The 25389-nt window shown below is 41.3% G+C and overlaps 1 protein-coding gene and 1 pseudogene across 2 annotated transcripts in view; one reads left to right on the plus strand and one right to left on the minus strand.

Moving 5' to 3' along the window:
- Positions 1 to 25389, minus strand: part of SLC25A26 (solute carrier family 25 member 26) — a 189846-nt gene that overhangs the window by 54362 nt on the left and 110095 nt on the right. The gene's annotated exons all lie outside the window — the stretch shown is intronic.
- Positions 15064 to 16122, plus strand: LOC118633467 (annotated as a pseudogene).

Raw genomic sequence — 25389 nt, forward strand, 5'->3', positions numbered from 1 at the left:
CCTTAATTTCAGAAGTGCTAAAATGTAAAAAAAAAAAAAAAAAGCTTTTAAGAATCATGAAATAGGAGTTTTATATACAGTTTAAATACATCAGGAGTAACTGGTAGCATGTAACAGATTCTAAATTGAACTCTTGAAAGAAAAGAGACAGCCGAGCAGTGCCCAAGAGCTGAGCGAGCAGCGGGAACCCGCCTCCAGAGGCGGAGCTGAGCGGCCGGAGCCCGAGGGGCACAGGAACCCAGCGTTCTCGGCGTGAGCGGTAGAGGGGAGGACGGGGGTACTGCCCAGTGCTCGCCTTGCTGAGGAGGGCAGGGAGGAGGCAGGAAAATGAACCAATAACAGCCAAATTAAATTGCTGAGGAAAAATCACCGTCTTATTTTCAAATAATGGCAAATAAAAATTTCTAATGAAAACTATAGGGAAAGGGAAGGTTATCATTACTAGAATGGAAATGTCTAAAAGAGTTTCCAAAGTACATTAAAAAACAACTCAAAATAACTTGATTAAACCAGCAAAAATAGGAAAAGAGATAAGAAACCATAAGTAAAAATATATAACAAACAAAGCAAGTTTTTAAAAAGTAGTCAGGTAATAGTTTGTGAAGAAAGCAAAGCATTCCATTGAAAGACCTAGCCACGCTCTGGCCAGTCTGGCTCAGCAGTCAGAGTGCAGGGCCTCAGGCTCAATTTCCAGTCAAGGGCATGTATCTGGATTGCAGGTTCAATCCCTGCCCCAGCAGAGGTCTTGCGGGAGGCAACCAATGGATGTGTCTCTCTCACATTGATGTTTCTCTCTTTCTCCCCGCCCCCTTCCACTCTATCTAAAAATTAATAGGAAAATATCCTCAGGTGAGGATTAACAAAAAGGAAAAAAAAAAAAGACCTACTCAAGTATATTCTGTTTAAAATAAATATTATGTTTAAAATAAATTAAAATGTTAAAGAAATGCTTAAAATAAAAGTGTCCGATGGCCTGGGGACTGGCGCCAGGCAAAGTGCTCGACCATTGTCTCCTTGCTCAGCCTTGTCTCCCACCCTGAACAGCCTGCCTCGAGCTTGTAGATTAACTCCCATCTTGCTCTTATCATTCACATTCCAGAGGCTCCATGCATAGCCCCTGCAGGGCCAAACCCTAAGGGACAAATTCCAGCTACAACAGGCAGATATAAAAGACACAAGCCCCTACATTGAGCGCGGCTTCTCGGACTCCTGACCCCCGGAGTCTGTGAACCCGCCCGGAGTGCACCCAATAAAGCCTGATCCCTGTTTATTCAGCTGATTGGCTCTCCAGTCTCTTCTCTGTTTTATTCGGTGGCGCCCCCCGATTCCTTACAAAAAGGATAGGCACAGAAATTGTGTTTCAAAGGTTAAAATGACTAAATGGGATGTTTTAAGCACTAAAAGCCATGATGAAGAAGATATGTTATAAACCAAACTCAACCAAACTCAGCAGTTAAATGAATTAAAAACTGAAACTAGAGAGGGCCGCCTGCTGTCAGCAGTGTTAGCAGGCATTCCTTAGGTTCTGGTGGACAGTGCGACGTGACAATGAAATAAACGGGAGGAACACAGGAAAAGGAAGGAAGGAAGGAGACGGAAAGGGATCCTTCTCATTTTCATGCAATGACTTTTGCCTTAGAAAACCCAACAGTTGCTAGTAAAACAGTTGTAGATATAATGAGAAAATTGAGTAATGTGGCTGGTTACAGAGAAATTTAAACATCAATTCACTTCACCCTGGCAGATTAGCTCAGTTGTTTAGAGCATCATCCTGATGCACAAAGGTTGCAGGTTTGGTCTGCAGTCAGGGCACATACAAGAATCAACCAATGAACACATAAGTAAGTGGAACAACAAATTGATGTTTCTCTCTCTCTCTCAAAATCATTAAAAAAAAAAAAAAGTCAATACGCCTTTTAAAGCCATTCTATCAATCAATAAGCTCCAAAAAAGGAAATTGGGAGATGGGGGTTGGGAGGATTAAGACAGTTCACAATAGTAACAAAAACTAGAAAATACCTGGCAATAACTCAACAAGAGGGACATATGTCTTATAATATATGAACAAAACTATAAAACTGAATCAAGACATCAAAGGTCGGAAAAAATGTAGAAACTAGACTACATTCCTGTCAGTTCCCCCAGGCTTAATATATACACTGCATACTCTTCAGTTATAAAGCTGTCTTTTTAAAAATAGCATACTGATTTTAACATTTACATAGAAGAAGAAATGCCCATGCAAGAAGATTTAGAAAAACAGGAACAAGGTGTGGGCTGGGGGAGGAGCAGACCTCAGGTTCAGATATCAGAACATACTACAAAAAGTTGGGTAAATTAGACTATTAACAAAACAATAGTGAACCAAGTAATACATTTCAATACCTAAGGGGATTTAATTTATAAAGGCTTGGGGAAGGGTGGCAGCATAACACACTAAGCTCAATTAGAAGAAAACAGGATCCATCTTACTCTAGGCACAAAAAATAAATACCAGCTGGACTAAATGTAAAAGTTTGTTTTGATAAGAACACTGCAAAAAAAATCTAAGAGAACATATGTACATTATACAGATAAAGGAGAACTTAACCCCAAAAGCTGTGAGAAGACAGGTATATTTACTACATAAAAATTTAGAAATTTATATTAAACAATGAAAAAGCAAAATAATACGCAATAGCTTTTGGAGAAATTATTCCAATACAGGGGGCAGAGAGTTAATATTCATAAATACAAAGAGCTCTTACAAACTGACAAGATCACTACCCAGGGGGTGGAAGATGGCAAAGGGCAGAAAAAGGAGAAATTCACAGCAGAACATGTCCCAGGAATCAGTGTGACCAACAAAGAAACGAGAAGACCCTCAAATGCAGGGAAATGAACTGAACTGCCGAGGAGGGATCACTCAGCATCCATCAGAACGGCCATATTGATAAGACATGTTATGCCTGTTTCAGGCAAGAGCGCCAAGAAAAGGGTCCTCTCAGACACACTGGTGAATGTGGGACTTGCTAGTTTTTAAAGAATATTCTAATCTAGAAACACCTAGTTTAAAAACCTATCTTTAGATATAGTAAACCCACTCTAAGAAATTTATCAAAGAAAAATAAAGCAATTCTGTACAGGAATGTTTACTACACTCTGTTCACAGTGGCCAACACCTAGAAGCAAAGTATATTAATGTCATTAATAGGGAACTAGCTGGACACATAATTCACTACCACAGAATAGTCAACAGTTATTTAAAAGAATGAATCAGAACTATAACTGAAGAGCTGACATGAAGAGCTTCTACAGGTATTGTTAAGAGAGAAAAATAAAATATAGAAAAATATGCAACATGTAAGCCATCTTTTATAAAGTATAAAACAGAAACTATTTGGATATGATTATGATCATATGGAAGCAAATATAAAAGGATACACACACAAATACATATGTACATATTAAGTTATAAATATGGGTTACGGGAGTGAAAGGAGAAGTTGAGCAAAGGTAAAAAAAAAAATTAAAAACAAACAAAAAAACCCACAGCCTGGTTGGTGTGGGGATTGAGAATTGTCCCAAGGACTAAAAAGGTCCTGGTTCAATTCAGGGCACGAGCCCTGTTGCTGGCTTGATTGTCAGGGAGGGGGGGGGGGCATCCTTGCAGGAGGTAGCCGATTGGTGTTTCTCTCCCATATATATTAATGTTTTTCTCTCTCTCTCTCCCTTCCTGTCTCTCTAAAAAAAATCAATAAAATATTTGAAAACAAACAAAAAAAACACACAGCAGGCATGCAATAATGTCACCATTTAAAATTTTTAATAAGCCTGGCCGGTGTGGCTCAGTGGAATAAGCATTGTCCCTTGGACAGTTTGATTCCTGGTCAGGGCACATGCCAGGGTTTCTGGCTCGAGCCCCAGTAGGGGGGGGTGCAGAAGGCAGCTGATCAATGTTTCTTACACTGATGTTTCTCTCTCTCTCCCCCTAAAAAAATCAATAAAAACATATTACAATTTTTTAAATGAAAAAAACCCACAGAATTTTCATAGTAGTGCCCTGAATCTATAGATTGCTTTGGGTAAAATTGACATTTTAATGATGTTAATTCTTCCTAACCATGAGCACAATATATGTTTCCATTTATCTTTATCTTCAATTTCTTTCTTCAAAATCCTATAATTTTATCAGTACAGGGCTTTTACTTCCTTGGTTAAATGTATTCGTAGGTATTTTTTTAATGCAATAGTAAATGGGATTGTTTTCTTAATTTCTCTTTCAAATAGTTCATTATAGGTGTATAAAAATACAACCAATTTCTGAACATTTATTTGTATTCTGCTACTTTACTGAATTAATTTATCAGTTATAAAGTTTTTTTGGTGGAATCTTTGGGGTTTTCTATATAAAGTATCATGTCATCTATACATAATGACAGTTTTACTTCTTCCTTTCCAATCTGAGTGTCTTTTTATTTATTTTGTCTGCTTGTGGCTAGGGTTTACAATGCTATGTTGAATAAGAGTGGTGAGAGAGGACATCTCTGTATTTTACGTAATTTTGAGGAAAACATGTTTAACTTTTTATCACCAATTATGTTAACTGTAGGTTAGTCATACATAGCCTTTATTATGTTGAAGTATAGCCCCTCTAATCCCACTTTGCTGAGAATTTTTATCATAAATGGATGCTGGATTTTGTCAAATGCTTTTCTTAAATCTATTGATACATGCCTTTTATCCTTCATTTTGTTTATGTGGTATATCACATTAACTGATTTGTGGACATTGAACCAATCTTGCATCCCAAGAATAAATATCATGGTGTATGATCTTTTTCATGTATTGTTGAATTTGGTTTGCTAATATTTTGTTTAGGATTTTTGTATCTATATTCATTAGGGATACTGGCCTGTAATTTTTTTCTTTTTGGTAATGTCTTTCTCTGGTTTTGGAATCAGGGTAATGCTGGCATCATAAAATGACTCCGGGGGCCTTCCCCCCTCTTGAATTTTTTGAGATAGTTTGAGAAGAGTAGATGTTACTTCTCTGAATGTTTGGTAAAAATGACCTGTGAAGCCATCGGTCCAGGACTTTTATTGTTGGGAGTTTTTTGATTACTGATTCAATTATGTTAGTAGCAGTTAGTCTGTTCAAATTTTTTGTTTCTTCTTGTTTTGGACTTCGAAAATTTTATGTTTCTAGGAATTTATCCATTTCTTGCACACTGTCCAATTTGTTGACATATAATTGTCTGTAGTATTTTCTTATAATCTTTTATATTACTATTAACTCAGATGTTACCTTGTCTCTTTTATTTCTGACTTTATTTGGGTCCTTCCTCTTTTTTACTTGATGAGTCCACTTAAAGGTTTATCATTAATCTTCTGCATCTTTTCAAAGAATCAGCTCTTAGTTTCATTGATCTTAGTTCCATTTATCTTCTGTACCGTTTTTTCAGACTCTATTTAATTTATTTCCACTCTAATCTTTATTATTTTCTTCCTTCTACTAACTTTGAGCTTTGTTTGTTGTTCTTTTTCTAGTTCTTCACATGTAAGGTTAGATTGCTTATTTGAGATTGTTCTTGTTTCCTGAGGCAGGCTTGATGGCTACAATTTTTCCTCTTAGGACTGCTTTTTGCTGTGTCCCATGGATTCTGGGTCATTTTGTCTTCATTTTCATTTATCTCAAGGTATCTTTTGGTTTCTTCTTTGACCTCATTGTTAACCCATTCATTGTTTCATAACATGATATTTAGCTTCTGTCTCTGTGTTTTTCAGGTTTTTTTGTGTGAAATTTATTTATAGTTTCATACCATTGTGGTTGGAGAAAATGGTTGATATTTAGTCTTCTCAAATTTATTTTTTTAAATTATTTATTTATTTTTTTGTTACAAATATTTCACCTTTTTTACCCCATTGGCACGCCCCTCCCCACCCCACCTCCGCCCCGTCCCCGGCTTAGTTGTCCATGTCCATTGGTCATGCATACATGCATATAAGATCTGTGGTTTATCTATTCCCACCCCCTCCACCCCCTCTTCTGAGAAATGTCAGTCTGTGCCCTACTTCCATGTTTCTGGGTCTACCGTATTCCTCAGACTGTTATGTTCATTATATTCCATATATAAGTGAGATCATGTGGTATTTGTCCTTTTCTACTTGGCTTATTTCACTTAGGATAATACTTTCCAGGTCCCTCCATGTCGTATCAAAGGATAATAGATCTTTCTTTCTTACTGCTGCATAGTACACCATTGTGTATATGTACCACTGCTTTTTTATCCATTCGTCTACTGATGGACACTTGGGCTGTTTCCAGATCTTAGCTAATGTAAATAGTGCTGCTATGAACATGGGGGTACATATATTCATCCTGATTGGTGTTTCAGGCTTCTTAGGGAATATTCCTAGAAGTGGGATCACTGGGTCAAATGGAAGTTCAATTTTTAATTTTTTGAGGTAGCACCATATTGTTTTCCATAGTGGCTGCACCAGTCTGCATTCCCACCAGCAGTGTATTAGAGTCCCGTTTTCTCCACACCCTCACCAACACTTGTTGTTTGATGATTTGTTGATGGCAGCCATTCTGACAGGTATGAGGTGATACCTCATTGTTGTTTTAATTTGCATCTCTCTGATGATTAGTGATGTTGAGCATTTCTTCATATATCTCTTGGCCATTTGTATGTCCTGTTTGGAGAGGTGTCTATTCGGCTCCTCTGCCCATTTTTTAATTGGGTTCTTTGTCTTCCTTCTGTGGAGTTGTATGAGCACTCTATATATATTGGAAATTAACCCCTTATCTGATACAGCATTGGCAATGATGATCTCCCATACAGTGGGTTGCCTTTCCATTTTGATGATTGTTTCTTTTGCTGTGCAGCTTTTTAGTTTGATGTAGTCCCATGTGTTCATTTTTTCCTTTGTTTCTGTTGCCTTAGGTGATGTATCAGTGAAAATTCTGCTCCTATGATGTCCGAAATTTTGTTGCCTACATTTTCTTCTAGAATTTTTATGGATTCATGGGTCACATTTAAGTCTTTTATCCATTTTGAGTTTATTTTTGTGTATGGTGTAAATTGATGGTCTAGTTTCATTTTTTTGCATGTAGCTGTCCAATTATTCCAACACCATTTATTAAAGAGGCTGTCTTTACTCCACTGTATGCTCTTGCCACCTTTGTCAAATATTAATAGAGCATATTGCCTTGGGTCCATTTCTGGGATTTCAGTTCTGTTCCACTGGTCTATATGCCTGTTCTTGTGCCAGTACCAGGCTGTTTTGGTTACAGTCGCTTTGTAGTATAACCTGATATCTGGTATTGTAATCCCACCTACTTTGTCCTTCTTTTTCAAGATTGCTGTGGCTATTCGGGGTCTTTTTTGGTTCCATATGAACTTTTGAAGTATTTGTTCTAGTTCTGTGAAATATGCCGTTGGTATTTTGATGGGGATTGCATTGAATCTATAGATTGCTTTGGGTAGTATGGACATTTTAATGATGTTAATTCTTCCAATCCATGAACAGGGTATGTGCTTCCACTTTTTTATATCTTCCTCTATTTCTTTTTTCTATGACCTGTAGTTTTCTGCAAATAGGTCCTTTACTTCTTTGGATAAGTTTATTCCTAGGTATCTTAATTTTTTTGGTGCGATGGTAAATGGGATTGTTTTTTCAGTTTCTCTTTCTGTGAGTTCATCATTGGTGTACAAGAATGCCGTCGATTTCTTGACGTTAATTTTGTATCCTGCTACTTTGCCAAATTCATTTATTAAGTCTAGTAGATTTTTGATGGGAGTCTTTAGGGTTTTCTATGTATAATATCATGTCATCTGCAAATAAAGACAGTTTCACTTCCTCCTTTCCAATATGGATCCCTTTTATTTTTCTTCTTGTCTGATTGCTGTGGCTAAGACTTCCCGTACAATGTTAAATAAAAGTGGTGAAAGTGGACATCCCTGTCTTGTTCCTGTTTTTAATGGAAATGTTTTTAGTTTCTGTCCATTAAGTATGATAAAGGCAGTAGGTCTTTCATATATGGCCTTTACTATGTCGAGATATGATCCCTCTATTTCCACATTGCTGAGCGTTTATATCAGAAATGGATGCTGGATTTTGTCAAATGCTTTTTCAGCCTCTATTGATATGATCATGAGGTTTTTATTCTTCATTTTGTTTATGTGGTATATCACATTTATTGATTTGCAAATATTGTACCAGCCTTGCATCCCTGGAATGAATCCCACTTGGTCATGGTGAATAATTTTTTTGATGTATTGCTGGATCCGATTTGCTAATATTTTGTTCAGGATTTTGGTGTCTATGTTCATCAGGAATATTGGCCTGTAGTTTTCTTTCTTCTGGTTTTGGAATTACAATTATGCTGGCCTCATAGAACGTGTTTGGAAGTCTTCCTTCTTCTTGAATTTTTTGAAATAGTTTGAGGTGAATGGGTGTTAGTTCTTTTTTGAATGTTTGGTAAAACTCCCATGTGAAGCCATCTGGGCCTGGGCTTTTGTTTGCTGGGAGAGTCTTGATTACCTCTTCAATTTCCTTAGTTGTTATTGGTATGTTCATGTTTTCTATCTCTTCCGGGTCCAGTTTTGGGAGACTGTGTGTTTCTAGAAATTTGTCCATTTCGCTTAGATTGTCGAATTTGTTGCCATATAATTGTTCATAGTAGTTGTTAACGATCTTTTGTATTTCTGTGGTGTTGGTTGTTACTTCTCCTCTTTCATTTCTGATATTGTGTATTTGGGTTCTCTCTCTTTGTTTCTCGGTGAGTCTAGCTAAGGGTCCATCAAACTTGTTTATCTTTTCAAAAAACCAGTTCTTTGTTTCATTGATCCTTTGAATTGTTTTTTTGTTCTCTATGTCATTTATTTCTGTGCTGATCTTTACTCTTTCCTTCCTTCTACTTGCTCTGGGGTTTTCTTTTTGTTTGCTTTCTAATTCTTTAAGTTGTGAGGTTAGGCAGTCAATTAGAAATTTTTCTTGTTTATTGAGGTAGGCCTGTAGTGCTATGAACTTCCCTCTCAGAACTGCTTTCGCTGCATCCCATAGATTTTGTGTTGTTGTGTGTTCATTTTCATTGGTTTCCAGGAAGTTATTAATTTCTTCCTTGATCTTCTCGGTGACCCATTCATTGTTTAATAACATGGTATTTAGCCTCCATGTATAAAAATGTCTTTGCATGTTCTTGTTGCAATTGATTTCTAGTTTCATGCCACTGTGATCTGAGAAGATGCTTGATATGATTTCAATCTTCTTGAACTTGTAGAGATTTAGTTTGTGTCCTATCATGTGGTCTATCTTTGAGAATGTCCCATGTGCACTTGAGAAGAATGTGTATTCTGTAGTTTTGGGGTGTAATTCTCTGTAGATATCTATTAAATCCATTTGATCTAGTGCTTCATTTAGAGTCTCTGTTTCCTTGCTAATTTTTTGTATAGAGGATCTATCCAGTGCTGTCAACGGGGTGTTGAAGTCCCTGCTATGATTGTATTGTTGTCGATTTCTCCTTGGAAGTCCTCCAGAAGATTTTTAATATATTTTGGTGGTCCTATATTGGGTGCATATATGTTTATCAAGGTTATATCTTCCTGTTGGATAGATCCTTTCAATATTATGTAGTGGCCTTCTTTGTCTCTAGTTATGGCCTTCATTTTGAAGTCTATTTTATCAGATATGAGAATTGCTACCCCAGCTTTTTTTTGCTTTCCATTTGCTTGGAAAATTTTTTTCCATCCCTTCATTTTCAACCTATGTGAGTCTTTTGTTGTGAGGTGGGTCTCTTGTAAACAACATATTGATGGGTCATGCTTTCTTATCCAATCAGCTACTCTGTGTCTTTTTATGGGCGCATTCAGTCCATTTACATTTAAGGTGATTATTGATATGTACTTATTTATTGCCATTTTTGTTTAGTGTGGTTCTATTTTTCTTCCCATTTCTACTGCTAATTACAGCAGTCCTTTTAACATTTCTTGCAGTGCTGGTTTGGTGCTAATGTATTCCCTTAGCCTTGTTTTGTCTGGGAATCTCTTTATTTTACCTTCTATTTTGAATGATAGCCTTGCTGGGTAGAGTAGTTTTGGATTCAGATACTTGTTTTTCATGACTTTATTACTTAATGCCATTCCCTTCTGGCCTGTAGTGTTTCTGTTGAGAAGTCTGCTGAGAGCCTAATGGGGTTTCCTTTGTAGGTAACCTGCTGCTTATCTGTTGCTGCTTTTAGAATTCTCTCTTTGTCTTTAATTTGTGGCATTTTAATTACTATGTGTCTTGGTGTGGGCCTGTTTGGGTTCTTCTTACTTGGGACTCTCTGTTCTTCTTGAACTTGAATGCCTTCTTCCTTCACCAAATTAGGGAAGTTTTCTCTCACTATATTTTTTAATATATTCTCTATCCCTTGCTCATTTTCTTCTTCTTCTGGGACTCCTATGATGCGAATATTATTACGTTTTCAGTTGTCCCACAGTTCTCTTAAGCTGTCTTCCTGTTTTTTAATAGTTTTTTCCTTTTGTTTTTCTGATTGGTTGATTTTTTCTATCCTGTCTTCTAATTCACTGATCCGGTCCTCAGCTTCCTCTACTCTGCTTTTTAAACCTTCCAATGTGTTTTTCATTTCTGATATGTCATTTTTTACCTTTTCTTGATGGTTTTTAATTTCCAATTGGCTTATTTTCAGTGTCTCTATGTCCTTAGTCATGCTGTTCAGCTTCCTCAAGATCATGGCTCTGAATTCTAGCTTTGTTAACATGCCTAATTGCTCCACATTGATCTCATCTTCAGTGGAGGGCTCTTGCTCTTTCATTTGGTTTCTGTTTCTGTGTTTCACCATTTTGGCTACCACTGTGGGCTTTGGAGCCTGTCAAGTTTTCCCTGTGGGTGTTGGTGTTCTGCTATTTGTGGCTCCCCCTCCTGTGTTTAGATGAGCGAGGGAGGACCCATGTTAAACACCACTGTCAAGTCTTACTTTCCTGGTTAAAGTTGCTAGCCCAGGAAAGGTACTGTTATCCTCTAGCTTTCTGCCTGGAGGCTAGCAGTCGAGGTTACTTGAAGAGTTTTGGGTTGTCAGTTGATTGAAAAACTCCCTCAGGTGCTCAGCACAAGGGGATTTCACGAGGGTGGGGCAGATGCTCGTTGTTAATGAGCTTCAATTAGCACTTCAATGGCCCACAGGGTGGGGTTGGATCTCCAAGGGAGGGGCTGCTGCCTCTCCCCAGAGCCCTGGGAAGGAGCAATATGGCCACCGTCCTGCGTGGCTGCCACTCAGCAAAAGCTCTGAGCGCCCTCCAAATCCCGAGTGTCCCGACACAGTTCCAGTCCAGTCTGCCCTCCCTCTGCCGGAGCCCAAGGTTAGTGGCTGTGGCTTTTTTAGCCCCTGTCCCGGCTCTGCACTGTGGAGCCGCTTGGGAGTGTAACCTGAGGGCGCTGCTCACAGCTAAGGCCGCTGCCGAGCTGCCGACCATGGGCTCCCAGCCCCCATCTCGCGCCTTCGCAAGCCTACCAGGATCGAGTCAGTGTCCCTGGTTATACGGTCCTCGAAAGCTGCTTTTCTGTTGCTTTTTCCCGTCAATTTGTCTGTGTTATAGTTGTAATTCCAGTTTGGTTCTTGGAGACAGTCTGTGTAGCTTCCGTTCACTCCACCGCCATTTTGGAATCTAGTCTTCTCAAATTTATTAAGACATATTTTTGTGGCCTAACATATGGCCTCTCCTGGAAAATGTTCCATTTGCTCTTGGAAAGAATGTATTCTGCTGCTAGGAAGAGAAATGCTCTAAAATGTTTTACATTCATCTTGTCTAATATGTCATTTAAGGCTGCTATTTCCTTCTTGATTTTCTGTCTGAAAGATCTACCCACTGATATCAACAGGGTGTTAATGTCCCCTACTATGACTGTATTGTTGTCCATCTCTCCCTTTATGTCCATCAATATTTGATTCACAAATTTAGGTGTTCCTATGTTGGGTGCATAAATATTTACAAGGGTTATATCCTCTTGTTGGAGTGATTCCTTTATCATTATGAAATGTCTTTGTCTCTCTTTTTTTTAAATTATTATTTTTTCTTTATTGATTTTAGAGGAAGGGAGAGGGAGAGATCGAAACATCGATGAGAGAGAACATTAATAGGCCACTTCCTGCATACACCCCCCCACACACACACCCGGGGATTTGGTCCACAACCTGGGTATGTGCCCTGACTAGGAATTAAACCAGTGACCTCTTGGTGCATGGGTCAACACTCAACCAATGAGCCACAGGCCTTTGTCTCTTATTATAGACTTTGTTTTAAAGTCTATTTTGTCTGATATAAAAACTGCTAGCCCAGATTTTATTCCATTTCCTATGCATAAAATATCTTTTCCCATCACTTTACTTTCACTCTGTGTGTGTCTCAATCTGAAGTGGATCTCTTACAGTCATCACATATACGGCTCTAGTTTTTTTTTTATCCATTCAGCTACCCTATGTCTTTTGATTGGCAAACTTAATCCATTGACATTTAAAGTGATTATTGATAGGTACAGATACTGCCGTTTTATTATTCATATTTATGTCTTGTTTTGTCCTTCTCCTTAAAGAAGTCCCTTTAAAATTTCTTGTAATGCTGGTTTGGTGGTGATGAACTCCTTTTTTACTTGTATGGGAAGCTCTTTATCTCTCCTTCAAATTTAAATGACAGCTTTCTGGGTAGAATACTGTTGACTGTAGGTTTTAGTTTGTCACCATTTTGAATATTTCATGCCACTCCCTTCTGGCCTGAAAAGTTTCTGTTGAAAGACCAGCAGACAGCCTCATGAAAGCTCCCTTGTAGTTAACTAACTGCCTTTCTCCTGCTACTTTTAAGATTCTCTCTTTGTCTTTAACCACTGGCATTTTAATTATGATATATCTTGATGTGAGCCTCTTTGGTTCATCTTGTTTGGACTCTCTGTGCTTCCTGCACTACTACTATGTGTATTTCCTTTGACAGGTTAGGAAATTTTTCAGTCATTATTTCTTCAAATAGGTTTTCAATTCCTTGCTCTCTCTTCTCCTTCTGGTACCCCTATGATGCAAATGTTGTTACACTCGACACTGTCCCAGAGGTACCTTAAACTACCCTCATTTTTTAAATTCCTTTTTCTTTTTGCTGTTCCAAATGGTGATCTCTGCTATCCTGTCTTGCAAGTTGCTAATTCATCCACTCTGCTATTGCTTACCTACTGTGTATTCTTCATTTCAGTTATATTCTTCACTTCTGGTAGGTTTTTTTTTTTTTTTATGGTTTCTTTGTCTTTTTTATATTCATATCTATTTGTTGAAGTTCTCACTAAGTTCCTTAAGCATCCTTATAACCATTGTTTTGAACTGGTAGATTGCTTGCCTCCATTTCGTTTAGTTCCTTTCCTGGAGTTTCCCCCTTCCATTTGGGACATTTCTTTGTCTTCTCATGATGGTGCTTCTCTGTGTTTGTTTATGTATCAGGAAGTTCTACCATTTCATCCAGTCTTGGAGGAGTGGCCTTAGGTAGTAGGTGTCCTGTGGGGTCAGTAGCGCAGTCTCCCTGGGGCACCTTGAGACAGTGCTCCAGTATTGTACCTTGTATGGATTATGTGTCCTCTTAGTTGTAGCTGAGCCAGCCTTGATTGCTGTTGGCACATCAGTGGGTGGGTTGACTCTCAGGCTGTCTGTGAGGACTGTCCATGACCAGAGCACATGAGCTGCTGTGAAGGACCTGACCTCCCCTGAGCAGATTTGCCACAGCAGGGCTCTGTTGTCTACTGAGACCACCCTTTGGGTGTGCCACTAATGGAGCTAGTTGGGTGGTGCTCTATTGTGGTCTGAAGCAAGCTACCAGATGTGTTGGTTTTGGGGCCTCTTGTGAAGGGCTCCAGTGCAGGCCAAGGTCAGCTGCTGCCTCTGACTGGACCTGGGCCACCTGTTAGAAGTTACAAAGTGATCTGAGATTGGTAGCTGTCTGGGCTGGGCCAGGAGGTGCATGGGCCTAGAGAGATCACACTGTAAACTGAACTGAGGACGCTCAGAAAAAGGCACAGGGCACCTGGAAGCCAGCCACCACCTGCTAGCTGCCTGCAAGGCACAGCCATTGAAAGAGCCTCAGGTGACACATGAGTTGGGTAGGGTGAGGTCTCAGGGATCACCAGCGTTGTGTAAGTGTTCACCAGGTTAGTGCAGATTTAGATTTGGTGCCAGTCCAGAGCCTGGGACCACTCAGCAAGAGACACAGGGCATACAGAGGCCAGCCACTACTTGCCTAAGGACTACAGACATTTGAGAGTTTTTAAGAAAGACTGCAATGTGGACCAATGCTGGCTGCTGCCACTGAAAGAGTTTCCAGCCAACAGTGCAACAGTTGGGTGGAGAGAGGTCTCAGGGAGTCATCAGTGTGGGGCAAGTGGTATTCACTAAGTCAAATGCAGATGCAGATTTGTGGGAGGAAGGCTCAACACAGGAAAGATGGAAATGCCACTTCAGCCCTCACCCTGAAGCCATACAATTCAGTATCTGCTCTCCCTTCACAGGAGTTTAGAATGATCCTGTGTATAAGTTAGTCTATATACAAGCCATTAAGAAGACACCTGTGTTTCCAGCAGCCCGCTGTCTCACCCACAGAAATAAAATCCCCACTCATTTTCACAGCCAGATGTAGGGACTCCTCTTTCCGGCACTGGAACCTGGGCTTTAGAACTTGGTGTGGGGCTGGGACTACTTACTCCTCAGGGGGGACCATTACAGCTGAGTATCCCTCCTAATTCTCAACCAACACATTAGGGTGTGGGGTCAGCCAGTTTATCTTCTTATCCCCTCCTACCAGTCTCAACATGGCTTCCTCTTTATATCCTCAGTTATAGGACTTCTGTTCAGCTAGTCTTCAAGTGGTTATTCTATAATTTAGTTGTAATTTTGATGTGGTCATGGGAGGAGAGACAAGCATGGCATTTATCTACTCCACCATCTTAACTGGAAACTTACTATGGTAACATTTTCTTTTTGTTTTTCAAAATATGTTTTTAAGGAAGGAGGGGGTGGCCTCAGTGGCTCAAGGAGTAGCTGCGGGTAAATATGGTGGCAGCCGAGGCTGCAAACTGCATCATGGAGGTCTCCTGTGGCCAAGCAGAAAGCAATGAGAAGCCCAAAGCTGAGGACATGATGTCCAAAGATTACTACTGTGATTCCTATGCTCACTTCTGTATCCAGGAGGTGATGCTGAAGACAAGGTGTGCACCCTCACCTACCACAACTCATGTTTCACAACTGGCACCTCTTCAAGGACAAAGTGGTGTTGGACGTGAGCTCAGGCATGGGGGTTCTCTGCATGTTTGCTGCCAAGGTCAGTGCCCGAAAGGTCATTGGGATCAAGTGTTCCAGTATCTCTGATTATGTGGTGGAGATCGTCAAAGCCAACAAGTTAGACCATGTGGTGACCATCATCAAGGGGAAGATGGAGGAGGAGGAGGAGCTTCTGGTGGAGAAGGCTGGCATCATCATCAGCAAGTGGATGGGCTATTGTCTCTTCTACAAGTCAATGCTCAACACCGTGCTTTATGCTCGAGACAAGTGGCTGGAGCCCGATGGCCTCATCTTCCCAGACCGAGCCATGCTGTATACGACAGCCATCGAGAACCAGCAGTACAAAGACTACAAGATCCACTGGTGGGAGAATGTGTATGGTTTTGACATGTATTGCATCAAAGACGCAGCCATCAAGGAGCCCCAGGTGGATGTGGTGGACCCCAAGCAGCTGGTCACCAATGCCTGCCTCATAAAAGAGGTGGACATCTACATGGTGAAGGTAGAAGACCTGACCTTCACCTCACCCTTCTGCCTGCAAGAGAAGTAGAATGACTACGTGCATACATGCCCTGGTGGCCTACTTCAACATCGAGTTTACCTGCTGTACAAGAGGACAGGTTTCTCCACCAGCCCCGAGTCCCTATATGCACACTGGAAGAGATGATGTTCTACATGGAGGACTACCTGATGGTGAAGACAGGCAAGATCTCTGACACCACTGGCATGCGGCCCATTGCCAAGAACAATCGAGACCTGGACTTCACCACTGACCTGGACTTCAAGGGCCAGCATGAGCTGTCCTGCTCCACCCACAACAGGATGCACTGAGCCAGCACCAGGTTTCTTCCACCCCAGTCGGACGGCCCTGCACAGGCCCAGGGGCTGCAGCATTCTTAGGTGGTTTCGGGCTCCCCTTTCCTCTCCTTTCCTCAGAAGGGGGTTTTAGGGACCTGGGTCCGGGGGGCTGGGTGGGGAGGGCACATCTTGATTGTGGTTTTCATAACTTACATTTTTATATGGTTCCATTTACGCCAATAAATCCTCAGCAGGGAAAAAAATATATATATGTGTTTTTAATGATTACAGAGAGAGAGGAGGGGAGAGAAAAAGAGAAACATCAATGAGAGAGAAACATCAATCAGCTGCCTCCTACACGTGCCCTACTGGGGATCAAGCCCACAACCTGGGCATGTGCCCTGACCAGGAATTGAACCAGTGACCTCTTGGTGCATTAGATGATGCTCAGCCAACTGAGTCATACCCACCAGGACACACTATGGTAATATATATATTTTTTAATCCTTACCCGAGGATATTTTTTCATTGATTTTCAGATAGAGTAGGAGGGAGAAAAAGAGAGAGAAAGGAAGAAATCAATGTGAGAGAGACACACTGACTGGTTTGCCTCCCGCACGACCACAACCAGGGCTGGGGACAGAACCACAATCGAGGTACGTGCCCTTGATCGAAATCGAACCCACAACTCTTCAGTCCGTGGGCTGACGCTTTAACCACTGAGCCAAACAGGTCAGGGCCACTATGGTAACATTTTAATTAAGTGATTTCTTATTTAAAAATTAGGGACAACCCTGGCCGGTAGCTCAGCTGGTTGAGCGTCATCCCATGCACCAAAACGTGGTGGGTTGGATTTCTGGTCAGGGCACGTACCTAGGTTGCAGGTTGGTTCCCCGGTCACAGCATGTACAGGAGGCAACTGATCAATGTTTCTTTCTCACATCGATGCTTCTCTTGCTCTCTCCCTCTTCCTCTCTAAAAAAAAAAAAAAAAATCAATAAACATATTCTCAGATGAGGATTAAAAAAAACACAGGGACATAGCACCAACCTATACAGCTATAAAATGAGTAAAAAATAATTAATATTTTAGACATTTAAAAGCTATAATATGCTCAGAATTTAAAAACAAAACCCTGTATTGTATGAGACTCAAGTTATAGAATAAAACAGCACTGAATTGGCCCAGCCAGTGTGGCTCCGTGGATAGAGTGTCAGTCCCATGGACTGAGAGGTGTCCTGGTTTGATTCCTGGCGTGGGCACATGTCCATGTTTCGGGCTTGATTTCCAGTAGGGGGTGTGTAGGAGGCAGCCAATCGATGTTTCTCACATGGATGTTTCTAACTCTCTCTAAAAAAACCCACTGAGTTGTATATACAGTCGTCCCTCGCCATTTCACAATTCAACTTTCGCAGCTTTGCTCTATTGTGGTTTTTTCAAATATATTCATTAAAAAGTTGATCGAGACAGTGAAAATGATACAGCACACACTCAGTTGTCTGAGTCAATCATATACCCTCTATTACAATTAAAATTAAAATGACTGTACGTATAGACTGTAGGCCTATGTATTCGAGCACCCCAGGAATCCTTCACCGCCAGGTGCAACCGCTAGAGTCTGGAACGGATTGACTGCGATAAGCGAGGAACAACTATAGATATAAAAACTGAAATGATAATTAATAAGCATTTTAAATAAGGCTCTACGCTTAAAATGTTTTATATATTTAAACTATAACTAAATTATATATAGTAAATCTAAGGACTAAAAACTGAAGTAACACTCTTAACAAAATTCTCACAAAACCTGACTTTTCTTTTCCTCTCACAAACCACATCCTACCTGTCAGGCCAGCGTACTGGAAAACCCTGAAGGCAGGAGAGGAGTGGAAGATTAGCATTTAAGGATGCGAGATGGGTTAAGGTGTCTTAATGAATCAAAGCCTCAGAATAGCATCTGGCATATAGCAGGTGTTTAAGATGGTTTATTTAATAAATACAGAAGAAAGGTTTTATTAGTATAATCTGTGACATTGGCAAATTTCAATCATGTTGGACATTCCAGTCAAAATTACAGGACTCACAAAGCTGCTAGCCAACCCAAACCGATGTTTTCTTTAAACATCCATCTGAGCCCTGGCCAGGTGGCTCAACTGGTTGGAGCATTGTCCGTTACACCAAAAGGCTGTGAGTTTGGTTCCTGGTCAAGGTACATAACCTGGGTTGCAGGTGTGATCCCCAGTCAGGGTGCATATTGGAGGCAAATAATCTATGTTTCTCTCTCCCTGTCTCTAAAAATATCAATTTTAAAAAAACCCCACATCCTCAGGTAAGGAATAAAATATAACTATATATATATATATATATGATAAAAATCTATCTGGAATTTCTCTCTAGCTCACCCAGTATCTACCAGGCCACTCACTCAAAATCAGTATGTCCCTCAATCGATCTCACCGTCCAATCCAAAGTCCATCTTCAACTCTCAGTCAAGATGTCAGGTAGGTAAACATGGTATCACCTCCTCCCACAACCACATCAAAATGACAACTAGCCCTGGCCAGTTTTGCTCAGCAGCTGGAGCATCTGCCTGCGGTCCCGAGAGACCCAAATTCAGTTCCCGCTAAGGGCATGTACCTCGGTTGCGGTTTGTCCCCAGCCCTAGTTGGTCGAGAGGATGGCAGCCACTCGATGTGTCCCTTTCACGTTGATGTTTCTCTCTCTCTCTCTCTCTCTCTCTCTCTCTCTCTCTTTCTCTGTTCCTCTCTCTCCCTCCCACTCTACCTGAACAAAAAATGGAAAAATGTCCTCGGGTGAGCATGAAAAAAAAAAAAAAAAAATGACAACTAAACTACAGAACCACCATCCTTCAGAACTGCCTGACATCGAGCTGAATGGAAGTCCTACAACTACAAGATTAAAGAAGCAGCCACAAGAAGACTGGTAGGAGGGCAGAGGCGGATGGGCTGGTCCCTCACCCATGTGTGGTGGATAAAAATTAGCAGGGTACCCCGAACTGGAAGGTCCTCCCTGAGGAGTGAGGGGGGTCCCCATCCCACACCAGGCGCCCAGCTCAGGGTTCCAATGCCAGGAAGAAAAGTCCCCATAACCTCTGGCTGGAAAAACCAGTGGGAACTGAGGCTCAGGGAGACTGCAGCAGCGGGAGCCCCAGGCAGCTCCTCTTAAAGGGCCCGCGCACTGACTTACTCAGACTTGCTCCCTCTGAGTTCGAAGGGGAGGCAGCTTGAGGGGTGCCAGGGACATACAGGGAAGAACTGAGCTGTTTGACCTCAGGACGAGGGCTAGAGGGGCAGCTTTCTCCTGGACAAATGTGCTGGTGAAGGCCTTTGTTGCTTTGGTGAGCCCTTCCCTAGGGCTGTAGACAGGCACCATATTTGGGACTCCAGCAACCTGACTCACACTGTTTGTCCCGCCCTGGTGATCCCCTGAGGCCCCGCCCCACCCAACTTTCAGGCCCAGCCAAGCTGTTTCCAGTGGCTTTACCATAGGATTGGCCTGCCTTGGATCCTGCTTCAGAGTTTCTTAAAATCTCTCAAACATGCAGCATCTGGTCTCAGCAAGCCCCATACCTCCAGTTAAGTGGCCCCAGGCCTGGCACTAGAAACAGCCAGCCTTGGTTCACAACTCAGTTTTTCCTAGACAACTCCAAGCCCAGCAAAAGAGCAGCCATCTGCAGATCACTCTGTAGCTTATGCCGGGTGGCCATGGATAAAACACAGGCAGAGGCTGGCCTTGCCCCAGAGTTAGTACACCCAGTGGACAGCTTCAGACCATATTGAAACACCACCATCCAACCACCTCCAAAAGTGACACACTCAATGAGTGGACTCAGTGGGTACCAGAGCCCTGCTGAAGTAAGTCTTGGACCCCTACACAGCTGATCCTCCAAGGTATTCAGAGGATAGTGGCTAGTGGGCAGAGCCAGTTTTTGCAGCTGATCAGCCTGAGTAAATCCTTCCCATTGAAATGCCAACAGCAATCAAGACTTAATTACAACAGAAGGGTGTACAGTTCACACGAGGGGTACACCTCGAGGGCCCAGCTGGGGTGATCAGGGAGGCTGTGCCACTGTATCCCACAGGACACGTACAGCAATAGGCCACCCTACGAAGCCTAGGAGACATAGCAACTCTGCCTAATACATAGAAACAATCACAGGGAAGGAGCCAAAATGAGGAGACAAAGAAACATGTTCCAAATGAAAGAACAGAAAAAAACTCCAGGAAAAGAACTAAACAAAATGGAGATAAGCAATCAATCAGATGCAGAGTTCAAAACACAGGTTATAAGGAACTTGGTGAGACATTCAAGGGACTTAGTGACACCTTCAAGGAACTTAAGGAGACCTCCAAGGAACTTAGTGAGAACATCAACAACATAAGAAAGGACCAGTCAGAAATTAAGGATACACTAACTGAAATAAAGAATAATTTACAGGGAATCAATAGTAGAGTAGGTAAAGTCAAGAAGTAAACTATCGATTTGGAATATAAGGAAGCAATCAGAACTGCAAAAAAAGAATCCAAAAAAATGAGGATAGTATAAGGAGCCTCTGGGACAATTTCAAACATGCCAACATTTGCATCATAGGGGTGCCAGAAGGAGAAGAGAGAGAGCAAGAAATTGAAAACCGATTTGAAACAATAATGACAGAAAACTTTCCTAACTTGGTGAAGGAAACAGACATACAAGTCCAGGAAGCACAGAGAGTCCCAAACAAGTTGAACCCAAAGAGTTCCACACCAAAACACATCATCATCAAAATGCCAAAGGTCAAATACAAAGAGAGAATCTTAAAAGCAGTCCATTACCTACAAAGGAGCTGCCATAAGACTGTCAGTTGATTTCTCAAAAGATACTTTGGGGGCCAGAGAGAAGTGGCAAGAGATATTCAAGGTGATGAAAAGCAACGACCTACAACCAAGATTACTCTATCCTGCAAAGCTATCATTTAGAATCAATGGACATATCAAGAGTTTCCCAGACAAGAAAAAGCTAAAGGAGTTCATCACCATCAAACCAGTATTACATGAAATGTTGAAGGGTCTTCTTGAAGGAGAAGAACAAAAATAAGAATAAAATGGCATTAATACATATCTATCAACAATTAAATCTACAAACAAAATGAGCAAGCAGAACAGAAACAGACTCATAGATACAGAGAACTTTTTCTTGCTAGCCAGATGGGTGGGGGGTGGGAGGAGGGGTGAAAAAGATGAAGGAATTAAGAAGTACAAATTGGTTGTTAGACTGATGAATCTATAAGGGAAGTGGGGAGGGAGGGCAGGATGAGATAAATCAAAAGCCTTTTATGCATGTATGCATAACCAATGGACACCAACAATAGTGTGGGGAAGACAGGATGGGGGCGGTATTGGGGGGAGGGGGTCAAAAGAGATAAAAGGGAGAAACATTTGTAATATATTCAACAATAAAGATGACTTAAAAAAACAAAGTCCATCCTCTACTAGGTTCCCCATCTCAATCAACATGGATATAGTACACCCAGGTGATTGTGCCAGAGAACTGTGGGTTGTCCTTGGCACCTCGTTTGTCTTCACATGCTAGTGACCAAGCCTATCCTGTCCATTTAAATTGGTCTACTCTCTTTAATCTGCATATTTCTCTCTAGTGCACCCCTCGTCTAAGCTACCAATAACTTTCACCTGGAAAACCGCAACAGCTTGACTCATCTATGCCAACCTTTCCATTCCCTCCACCACCACCCCCATCCCAACCCATTCTACAGAGAAGCCAGAGGCAGCTTTAGAAAAGCAGGTCAACAAACAAAACAAAAGTGACCACCTCTGTTTAAAGCCTTCTGTGATGCTCTATTGCTTTTGGGATAAAGTAAAACATCACTCATGGTTTTCAAGGTTCTGAAGGAACTGGCTCACTTCCAGCCACCTGACCCCCATCCACACTCTCAGCTACTAGCCTCACCCCGAGCGCCTTCACACAGATTCCCTCTGCCTAGGCTGTTCAGCCTTAATTGAATCCCTTTTCGCCTAGGTAATGACTATTCACACCTTAGAACTCAGACCCAATAGCAGGAAAATGCTGCGACCTGCTGATCTCAGAGTGGACCAGCTGCTCTACTCTGATTTTCCCCACCTTTGTCTTTGAAATAAATATTCATTATATTCAAATAAGCGTCTGTCTCACCTCCCAGACCATGAGCAAGGCAGAGGCAAAGGGCAGGAACCACACTTGTCTGGTTAGTAGGTGTTACCCCATGCACAGTCCTTGTACATATGAAAGATTGAGTGTACATTTTTATTAATGAATCAGTGAACTAACCATCCATCCATCGATCTATAAAACCTCATGTAGCGGGAACTGACTCTTGATACACAAACAGGGTCATGCACATCACCTTACCTTTCCTTAGAATTTTTTCCTTTTTTATTGAATATATGTCTTGTCTTCCACAAACTAGACCTGTGTGTTCTGAAAGAAACTGGTGGACTGTAATTGTGGAAAGAGCAAACAAGACCAAGATCAGGCAGGGCTTGCCAAGGCAACCCCCCAGCATAAAGAAAAAGAGAAATCCAAATAGAAGGGGAAAGGGAGGTAGAAATCAAACTATTAAGCTGCACACTGGTATGTAGTATAGGAAGAAAGTACTCAAGTCAGCTTCAAATTTCCATAAATTATCTTAACTTGCTCTTAACTGTAGGACAGCTGGCTTTATATCGCCAACCTTATGGAGTGATGTGAGCACATTGAAGTCTGACAACCACTGACATGGAGCCCAGGAAAGAACCCAGCGATGTGCAGATGCCGGAACAGGCCTGCCTCCTCCTGGAGGACGGTGTGCACCTCAGGTGAAAGGAAGCTGGGACGGTCTTCTCAAGGTGCGGCTTGTCTGGCGGCTTATCTTATGTTGTTCTAGTATGAAACCTCTTCAACCCTGATACTCACTCGAAGATATCTGTGCTTGTTTTGACAAGCATGTGGAGTGTAGTAACACAGGGCCTGGTACATAGTGGGTGTTGGGTTTAAGCCCCTGGTTTTCAGTGCTGTTCTTGGGAAAGTGGCAGAAACGAACACCATTCTTTCCTGGCTGGTGTTTCTCACGTCAGCCCCAAGCAGCCATGACTCACACACCTTTGGAATCCTCCCAGCAGAGTCCTGTTTGACACGGGTTTGGGCTCTGCAGGTCTGTGGGTAAGTTAAAAGACCACATAATGTTCCTCTATTTAGTGGGGCTTCTTGTCAGAACCAAGGCAACTGAAAAGAGAAGAGAATGGGCAAGGCTGGACTGCTGGTCAGAAGCCAAGGGCACGCCACAGCACCTGCTGTGGGCCAGGTGGGTGTGAGGACACCACAAAGCAGCACCCGGAGAGCCTGCTCCTTGCTATTCTTGCCACTTCACCTGGTGAGTAGTCAGTGCCAGCATGTCCAAGGGCAGGAAATGGGGAAATGAGAAATTCCCACACAAAATGTCTTTATGAATTCAGGGGTAAAAGCACAGAAGCCATTGAGCAAAATGAGGGACTGGGGACTGGCCCCTCTGTTGAGGCTAAATTACTTAGAGTCTAAGCCAGGGTGAAAACACCCCAGGTTAGTAAGTAACAGAGACAGTGGTCCCATCTTTGGGGAAACGTATGCTGTTTATGATATCTGACTTTGAAGATGTCCTAAGCACTTCAACTATTCTACAAAGGATAACATCCAAACCTCTGTCTTAGGCAATGTCATCTGTATACTATTCTCTGCAATCACACCATTTCACTTACCAAACCAGGTACAGATGTGAGTGCTCTTTAGAGGGGTCAGTGGGAGACTCATAGTCTTGAGGGTCTCAAATACACTAAGGATGTGATTTCTAGATTTCCATGTAAAAAAAGAAACTTAGAGACAACAGACCACTATTCTCCCATATCCCTTAAAGGGTAAACTTTTTGTTGTTGTTTTTTATTTAAATATAGCCAGCTAAATTAAGACACATAATAAAGTCCCCTCTATGCCTTGACACAAATAAAGGCACAACAAAAATTGAACCTGACATCACCTTCTACTCACCTTAAGAGTTTACACATGCTGAAATGAAGTTGTTAAAGGAATGTACTGGAGATAGAATGACTGCTTTTCCTGAACAGTCATATTTTAAATGCTGGGATGTGCTAAGGGTATTAGGCCTTGGCCTACTGTTACATTCCACAAACCTGTGTTTTGTCACTCAACTATACAAAATAATAATCTCACACTGGATATTATAGTTGGAAAATGAACTAAAATAGAACTTTTCCTAAAAATATATAAAACAAAAAGGATCTCTCCAATAAGGGAAGACTAATTAGTACATGCCTTTTAGGGGAGTTTTAAATTGGTTCAGTTACTTTGGATAAGAGTTTGGCAATATCTATTACATTAAATATACATCTTATCCTATGACACAGCATTTCTACCTGTGTGTATACCCAAATACCTAAACTCACAAAAACTCATGTACAAGGGTATTCATACAGCTCTATTCATAATATCCCAAAGCTGCCAACAACCCAAATATTCATCAACAGAAGTGACATACATTGTGGTAATTCATGCAATGGAATAATATAAAGTAAAACAATAAAAAATAACTATTTATATAGCATGGCTGAACCTCGGAGTGAAAAAAGACAAACACCAAAGAACACATAGTGGGGCTGCTGTGTGCAGGCCAGGAACAGGTGAAGACATCTACGATAATGAAAGTCAAACAGCAGTTACCTCTTGAGGACTGGGGTGTGACCATGACAAGGGAAGGGGCCCAAGAGAGCTTCTGGGTGATGATCTGGGTAGGGATTACGGGGATGTACACTTGAGTGTAACGCACCACACTGCACACTTGAGAGCTGGGCATTCTGGAATACGGGGGTGGAGGGGGCAAAAGTAGCTTTACAGCTATGAGTCTGTGAAACACAGTTTATTCTGGTATTATTGTTTATTAATTTGTGTTTTTTCCATAGGAACAACTATAAACCTACTTTTGCCCATCCCATATGTAAATAATACCTCAGAAAAAAAATCAGTACTAGAGTTTTCATGAAAGCAGAGAGAAATCATGATTGAAGGGAAATGATATACTTGTCTACACAAAAATGTAAAACTGCCATATGGAAGACAGAAGCCTTCTCGAAATTAAAAAGCAACTGGCACAACTAGGCATATATTTACAATGTGCATAATAAAGGCTGATATCCTAAATATGTGCCTCAGTCTAAGAACATCTAAGTACCCACAAGAATAAGTACGTCTCAAATAGAATTGAACAAAGAATGTCAACAGGCA

Source organism: Molossus molossus, unplaced genomic scaffold (genome assembly GCF_014108415.1).
Source record: "Molossus molossus isolate mMolMol1 unplaced genomic scaffold, mMolMol1.p scaffold_m16_p_18, whole genome shotgun sequence".
NCBI classification, from domain to species: domain Eukaryota; kingdom Metazoa; phylum Chordata; class Mammalia; order Chiroptera; family Molossidae; genus Molossus; species Molossus molossus.